Raw genomic sequence first — 9,027 nt, forward strand, 5'->3', positions numbered from 1 at the left:
TTTCATCATCCTGTTTCCACTCTCTATTCAGGTCCATTCCTGGGCAGTTGTGTCTGATGTTGTGATGGGAGGAGGTGGCGCTCAAGTCCCCTCCACCTTGAGTGTTAAGAATAATTTGATCCATGTACACCTGCAGGGCACCAGGCACCACCTTGCAAGCCTAGAGTGACCTCTTCACCTCTGATTGTTCCCAGATGGGGGTGGGCTCTGCAGGGTGAGTGGCAGGGAGAGTGGAGTGTGCACATCACTGTATCCTGCTGGGTCCTGGAATAATAAGGAAGAAGCACAAGACTGAGGTCAAGCACTAGCACCATTTCTATGATTGTCTTCTATAATGATTGCAGATTAAGTCATCTCTATCAGTTTGTGATTAGGTTTGAATCCCAGTTTCACAAAGAGCAGCATTAGCAAGAACAAGGGGGGGCCTCTAGAATTTTCCTACAACATCGCCCTCCCTGTGCCAGAGTCCTGCCCAGGGCCCAGGTCCTGCTCCTCCTGCAGTGTCCATGATCATCTTGTCCTGTCAGATGGAGCCTAGACACCTCTGTGCTTGTCTTCCACACACCAGGCCAGGCTGCTGCAGCTGACAGGGCCATGCATGTGTTTTCCCTGAGCTGTGGCTGACACAGTTGTGGTCCACAGCCTACAGCTGCACCCATTTCCCTTTTCCTTCCTTCCTTCCTCCCTCCCTCCCTCCATTTCTTCCTCCCTCCCTCCCTTCCTTCCTTACTTCCTCCCTCCCTTTCTTCCTCCCTCCCTCCCTCTCTCCCTCTCTCCCTTCCTCCCTCCCTCCCTCTATTTCTCCCTCCCTCTCTTGCTCTCTTACCATCTGTACAGTGGATTAAACTCAGAGTTCTTTACCCCCTGAGCTCTGTTGCAGCATTATTTATTTATTTATTTGGAGACATGGTCTCACTCTGTTGCTGAGGGTGGCCTCAATCCTGATCCGCTCCTGCCTCAGTCTCTATTATAACTTGGATTGCACACATGAACCACCACCATGGCTGGCATTGTACTAATTTTCTAATTATTCACAACAAATTAGCACACTCCCTGGTGATCTCACAATTTCTGTGGGAGAGCAGTTGGGCCGACCCAGACTGGGTCCCATCCTCAGCTTCTCATTGGCTGCAATCAAGGTGTTTTATAAGCTGCATCCTCCTCTGCAAACTTGAAGAATCTGCTTCCAAGGACACCAAGGTTGTTGGCAGAATTAGGTTCTTCGGTCTTGTGTGGTTGAGGATGCTGAGTTATTGGTGGCTATTGGTCAGAGGCTATTGTAGAACCCTGCAGGACACCAGAAGTTCCTACCATATTGGCAGCTCAGTAATGAGACCAGTATAAAGAATCCTTCCACCAGAGTGAGAGGCTGACTCCATTTTAAGGGCTCTGATGTGAATCAATCAGGCCAACCAAGAATAATCTCCTTTTGACTGATTTAAAATGAACTGCCTTGGCATGTTAATTGTGTCTGCATAAATATCTCTTCACCTTTCCAATATTTCCTGAGCAGAAAGCAAACCTCATATTCTGTCCACTGTGCCCATATCTCGGTATTAGTGAGTGTGAACACCAGCTAGTAGGTGTCTTGAGGAGGCAAGATTTCTTATCATTTTGATATTTAAAAAAATTATTTCTCCAAAATGTTCCCTGTGACAAGATTATTAAGAATGGAGCTCCTTCAGGTAAAGAGCATCAGAAATGTACCTCCAGGTGATTTCTAACCCAGTTTCCCAGGTCCCTGTGTTTCTCAGATTCTTCTCAAGTGAGAGAAAATTGAGATTTTCTATTGCTTTCTGGGCAATATATAAACACATGAAGGAACAAATAATGTAAACATAGGACTCTCAATGTGTTTAATAGTAAAGAAAGAAGAAAAGTTTAAAATCTGTAGCCCAGTTTCTCTTTTAACAAACTAATAAAGAAGAGCCAAGCAAACCCAAATCAAGCCAAATCAAGGAAATCAAATTATAAATACCAAATCCTGAAAGAGGTTCTCAAGATGGTTTTGGGTCAGAGGAAGGCAGCACCGTCCACCTGCCCCTCAGCTCAGAACTGTCAATGGGAAGCCTTAACTTCCCATGGGGACTCTGCCTCAGAGCTGCTCTGGGAGCCGCACATCCACTGTGAGCACTCTGCAGCCTACAGGACTCTGTCCTGGGAGACAGAGCTGATAGCTGCTGCAACCCGCTTTGGCTGAACTTTTCCTGAACTTCATGATCTTACACTTTTGGAGAGCTCACAAAGCTGTTTTGGAGAATGTCTGTCAATTAGGATGTTTGTCTACTGTCGGAGACCAGCTCCAACAGGGGGTCTCAGGAGACGAACGGATGGTGAGGAGTTGGTGAAAGAGGGGTGGAGAAACAACACAGACACCAAAGTGAAGGTGTTGATCCCAATCTTTACTTGTGAAGTTGATCATATATACTTTTCATTTTGGCAGGCTCACAGTACTTTGTGGTTACAAAACAGGAATCATTATTCAAAGAAACAAAATATTATGTAGCTACAATTAGAATAGAAGAATGTATCTTGGCTTATGCATAAACAAGCATTTGTACTTTCAGTTTGCGTTTTTCTTTGAGCTGTTTCTGCTTAGTTAACTTTTAATAATAGTTAGAAATGTCCCAAACTATTGGCCTATACCTTGACTATTCTTTCTTGACTTACTGACTGGAACCGGTGCCATGGTTATGGCAAGTGGTTGACTTGTTATTAATTTTAATCAAACAAGAGTAAGAGCACAAACCATTGTGCACAGGAACAAGAAGAAGTTGCCCAGTACTAAGCACTAATCTGTCTTCTTAACATTAATTTTTCTTCTCTAGATTTTAATTTAATTTCTCAAAAACTTCCTTGACAGGAATACAGGGAGTTTTTCATTAGACATTAACAATTTACACTCCACAGCTGAATCATTGCATTTAGAGCAAACAGATCTATTCTTTAGAAGTAGTTGCATTAGTTGGGAAAGTCATGTTTTTTCCTTCATACTTAATGGTCATATGAGAAGTTGCAACTATACTTATTAAAGGAATACAAAAACAAATCAGCCCATTCCCAGAAACATACTGCACTCCTCCAGAGGATGGACGCCTTGCGCCATCCACCTCAGTAGGGCCTTGCCATTGCCTGAGTCAGGGGAGGGATGCAGCAGTCTACCACTCATGGTAGAAGTTAGCTGCAGCATCTCTGGCAGGAATATCTAGAAATGATGCTCTTCTGTTAGGGCTCCCTAGTGGGTGGTGACTGATTTCAATCTGTCTCACTACTGCAGATGTTCACATTGATTCCTGGGTTAAAGAAATATTCCAGACTTCTTTCCTGTAGTTCATCTTTGGCTGTTTGAAATGAGCATGAGGCTGGGGAGTGACTAAGTGCCAGAGCACTTACCTAGCATGCCTAAGGTCCTCGCTATGATCCATCTCCAATAATAGAGCTCAAAAAGAGTTAACATGAAATTATTGAAAAGTGTATAGATATAGATATCTATAAATCCTTTATAGATATCCTATTCCTCATCAAAGTGCCAGTATCAGACTGAGCTCATGTATCATCTTTTGTTCAATGGGTTAGTTTGTCCTAATTATAAATCTTGATTCTCAAGATTATCCAGGCCTGGGCAGTGAGAGGCTCCTTCCTGGTAGTTTCTCTTTACTTTAGCCATGGTCTCATCATTTTTGGAGGACTTTTTGTGTTCCCAACTCAAGGTGGTACAGGGGTTTCTTATCCTAAGATTCCTTTATTGGCAAATAAATCTGGTCACTATGAGTGCGTGTTAGGAGTATGGGCTATTGTGCCTGGGTATGTGTAGATAAGAATGTGTAGATAACTCTCTCAATCAACCCATCTGTGGACCTCAACATCTATCATCTCCTTATCTATCTGCATGCACACTCTTGTCTATTCCTACATACAATTCTGAGTTTATTCTGATATTTTTGATTCTAGTCAAAATTGTGCTTGTTCTAGCGATGTCCCTTTTTGTTTGGGATCCATTCCACCTACAGTGAGAATCCTGGCTCTGATTGTCTCTGGTGCATTGTTTCCCACCAACATTCCCCCGACTGAAAGCAACCTCTTGACATTGGCCTCCCCTCCATTAGACAGCCTCATGGCCACTCGTGAAAGTACCCTGATCCTGGTCTGATACCCCTTGCTAGGACACAACCCACTTTACACACATATATGGATGCTGTGTCAATTGCCTTTTGTCACTGAGAAAAAAACTGGGGGTAAAACACTTTAGAGGAGGAAAGAGTTATTCTGGGTCACGGTTTCAGTCCATGGTCAGCTGGCTCCAAGGCAGAAGTATCATGGTGGAAGGGCTGGGTGGAGGAAAGCTGCTCAGCCATGGGTCCAGGAAGGTACAAGGAAGGGCTAGGGGCAAAGAAACACCCTCCAGGGCACAGTCTCAGTGACCTCCTCCTTCTCACTAGGTTCTGCCTCCCAAATTTATTTAAATCATTCATTCATCAAATGGATGAGTACCATAATAAGGTCTTCACCCCATGAGACTTTGGGGGACCCTTCATATGTAAACTGTAACAGAAGCCCTCCTCCCATTGCCTATGTCCCCCACCTGCCCACTGGCGCCACACTACAGTGTGTCTTCCTTACTGTGCTCCACATTTGACCTGCACAGGGGCCTGCACAAATACCATCTGCATGAGAGGACACCCTCCTCCCCTTGCTCGAGTGTCCCCGCCATCACCCAGTTGTCCTCTTTTGCTGTAGTAGCGTGGAGTGGAGGGTTTTCCAGCCCAGTCCTCTGACACACGTTTCTCCTCACCAAGCATGTGCCCCCAGCCTTGCACCAGCCTCTGGGGTCAGTGTTCTCTTAGGACCTGGGTGAGATTTGGTGACAGAATAAAGACAGGTTAGGAAACAAGGTAGACTCAGGACAGTGGAGTAGCTGGTCCAGCAGACCTTTAATTTCTGAAGCCAAAGCTCAGGTGGAACTGGGGGAGGGGCACAAGCAATAATGAGAAGATCTCAGGGACCACGTGGCCTGATGGGTGAAGCAGCCTGCAGACAGGGAGGGAGCTGACCTTTCAGGTGTGGAAGGGCCAACTCCTGACCTTCGCAGCAAGTTCAGAGGAAGTGTTGGAGCCTTCAGAGTGGAGCAGGACCAGAGCTCAGCTGGGATGAAGGGACAGCACAGGCACATGGCCAACGACCTTCCCCTCCTTACTAACCATGGTGCCTGCCCCTGATATGTTTGTCCCTTTCTGTTGCTCCCTCTTACCCCATTTTGCATTTCTGGCTAGAAACACTGATGATTTTTCATTCCCAGGTCTTCAAGGAGTCAGGTGTAGAGAAAGCCTCTCTGGAGTAAATATTGTGCTCAGGTATAAAAAGGATGAGGTCAGTCACTCCTCCTGCAGGGTGTGGGGCTGTGATAGAGCTCATGAACCTTGTCTTAGTTGGAGAGTGAGCAGGAGAAGTGTGTTCTGAACCTTGATGAGACCAAGAGGAACTTGGAACAGGAACGAGGGGTGGTTCTCTCCTGTGCCTCTCAGGAAACACATTTTCTCTAGGCAAATCTGTGATGCCATGGCCTATGCTGGGACACCTGGGGACACTTGGCCAGGCCTGAGAGGAGCCTCCCTGCATCTGTGCCCAGCTTGTCCAGCCCTGCTGATTTGCATGTGCCCACAGCACAGGCCACTGCTCTGAGAACTTCTTAAGAGGCTGCTCACACCCCTGCAGGAGTCAGTCCCTGTCAGGACGCAGCATGGCCATGAGGGCTCCTGCTCAGTTCCTGGGGCTCCTGCTGTTCTGCCTCCCAGGTAAGGAGGGACAGCACTGGGGATGTGCTCAGACCTATTTCATTAGCGCTGCCTGGTGTTCAGGGAAATCCTCTTATGACATTATTAATTGTGTGCATATTTCTTCTTATGTGTTCAATTGTAGGTGCCAAATGTGACATTATAATGACCCAGTCTCCAGCCTCCCTGTCTAAATCTCAAGGAGAAACAGTCACCATCAGGTGCCAGGCCAGTCAGGGTATTGGCAATGAATTAAGCTGGTACCAGCAGAAACCAGGGCAAGCTCCTAAGCTCCTGATCTATGGTGCCAACCGTTTGCACTCTGGGGTCCCCTCGAGGTTCAGTGGCAGTGGATCTGGGACAGATTATTCTCTCACCATCAGCAGCCTGGAGCCTGAAGATTTTGCCACTTATTTCTGTCAACAAGATTACAGTTACCCTCCCACAGTGACACAGGCCATGACAAAAACCTCCCAGGAAGCAGAAGTGTGAGGCTGGGCTGCCCCAGCTGCTCCTCTTGCTGCCTCCACCTGCTGAGGGCACAGCTCATAGGCAGCCAGACTCTGAGGGCCACAGAGAGGTTTATCTAGGCCTGGACAAGCTCCTCTGCACCCTGTTTCTTTCTCCTTGTCAACTCCAGCACTCAGCCATCAGATCAGGCCCACAAGATTTGGTGTCCCTTAAGGTGTGTGTGCCCTGCTCTGTGCAGTAGTGCTCCACCAACCAGTGAGTGACAGGAAGCTAGAAGAAGGCCAATCAGGAGAAGAACCATGATGAGTTCTTACCCTGTGGGTGCAGGACCCTGGTGCTGGGTGGGCTCAGTCAAGCTGCCCAGGGGAACAGAATTGGTGTTCAGAGACTGATAAATGCATAGGTGGTCAGTTTTTATGACAGAGATGTTATTACAAAAACTATGAACAAAACTTCTTCAGAGGAAATGTTCTCTATCAGCCCCATGTGCAAACAGTGATCTAGTATATACAATGGGCTCAACATCAATAATCATTAGAGAGTGAAAGTTGCAACAAAGCAGCAGAAACCTTCAGAAGAAAGGTCATAAAACTGAACCATGAAAAACATGGAGCTCAGCCCGAGGAATGATCTAGAACAGTGTCATGTGTTTGGAAATGTGAAGTGGTACCTGAGTTGGAGACCTGCCCTGACCATGCACGTACCTGTGATCCAGGCTTTCCACTCAGAGCACATGCAGATGTGCACAGATTCCCATGTGCAGGGACCTCACAGCATTATCTATGATAACTGCAACCTGAATCATCTAAATGCCAATCAAGGGAAGAATGGATAAATAGAAAAAGGGAAGTTCATGTAGTGGAATACTATACACCAGTGAAAATGGCCACTGACTTCCAGAACCCTGCAAGAGTATGAAAGAGCTAGATACACCACAGCTCATTACCCATGATTCTATTTTTATGAGGATCAATAACTGGCAAAATTTGATAATTGCTTAAAGATAGGTTACAAATTGCATGGGTAAAAGGGGGGTCAATGACTGGTTATTCTTCCTTGAGACTCTTTTCCTAGTATTTTGCAGACATTATTATCTTTCCTCCTGCCTGCATGTTTCTTCTGAGAATCTCCTGATAGCCATATGGAAGTTCCCTTGGATGTTGTGAGTTCCTTTTCTCTTGTGGCTTTCAAAACTATCTCTGTAAATTTTCATATTTTGTTTATATTATATTTTAGTGTGAACATCTTTAGGTTAGTCCTACTTGGGACCTTCAAGCATAGTTAACCTGAATGTCCATATTCCTATCATCTGGGAAATTTTCAAGAATTATTACTTTTAACAATTACATCCTCATTAAATGTCTCCTATTTTATGGAATATATATATATATATATATATATATATAGCATTTGTTGGTTTTTTTGAACCTGTTCAATACATCCAGTACATTTTATCCATGCCATTTGTTTCTTTTTCTTTATTCTTTTATGAGTGGATACTTTCACACACTCTAATTCACAGCTGCTTTCTTCTCCAAGGTGGAGTCTGCTGTTGAGCTCTCTGTAGCATTTTCTATCTCATTCAGTATCTTCTTCAGCTCTAGAATTTCTGTTTGAAGGGAAAATAAATACAGCAATAAAATTTTGTATGTAGCAAGATTGATTTATAGATGTCAGAATAAAAGTGAGTTTCAGCAGCCTGGAATGTTTTGAGGCATGCCAAGGCAGGAGTGTGGATGGTGTGTGCGTGGTCACTACTTAGACATGTGTCTCTTTCTTACTTTATATTTTTTTTTCAATGTTGGGCATGAAATCCAGGGCCTCATGCATCCCAGGCAACACTCTACCACTGAGCTAAACCCAGATCTTGGCTCATAACTGAAACTCCAGGAATGTGGCTGGACTTAGATTTCATGGATCCGTCCTACCTATATCTTGAGCAATTAGACAAATAAAGAGAGGAGAGAAAATCTGGCCATGTCCTGCAAGTATCCTAGAGAAGGACCATGACAGTGGGGTGGGGAGAGGAAGAAGGAAGAGAATCTGACATGTAGGCCTTAACTATGGAGCAACAGAGAGTAAGAGACCTGGGATCCAAAGAGAAATCCCCTCAGCACAGCCCTCAGGTTCCCAACAATTAGAGAGGATTTTATTTATTCACATCCCACTGAGCTGAGATAAAGAAACCAGAAGCCCCGTCTTAAAGCATCTGAAGAGATATACTCAGAGTATATAAAATACTTCTTTCAAGGCAATAAAGTGCCCCAAACAAAACAAGATGCTCCAAAGACAGAACCCACTGATACCGCAGTAGAATCAATGCCCAAGAAGGAGTTCAGATTGCACAGAGGAAATGTGATCTGTGAAGTAAGGGATAGTGTAAGGAGTGAAATCAAAGAAGATATACAGAAAGTGAAAGATTACTTCAATAAACAGAGATTTTGAGAAAAATACAAGCAGAAATCCTCAAAATGAAGAAAACAATTAACCAAAAGTTAGAATTCAAAAGAAGGCACCACCAACACAGATACCAGTTGGAAGACTGAACCTCAGACAATGAAGACAAAATATAATGTCTTGAAAGTAGATTGGAGAATTTCCCAGATTTTTTATTTTCTTTGCATTAATCATTTCTTTATGTTTGTTTTTCCTCGTGGTAACTTGTTAGTTATACATGAGTTTATAATCTTGCAGGGAATGTTACCCCACATTTCTTTAAAAAATATTACAAATCTATGTTTCAGGTTGAGTGTGGAGAAGATAATCCAGCTGAACTGGGCAGTGG

Source organism: Marmota flaviventris, chromosome 14 (assembly GCF_047511675.1).
Source record: "Marmota flaviventris isolate mMarFla1 chromosome 14, mMarFla1.hap1, whole genome shotgun sequence".
Lineage (NCBI taxonomy): Eukaryota > Metazoa > Chordata > Mammalia > Rodentia > Sciuridae > Marmota > Marmota flaviventris.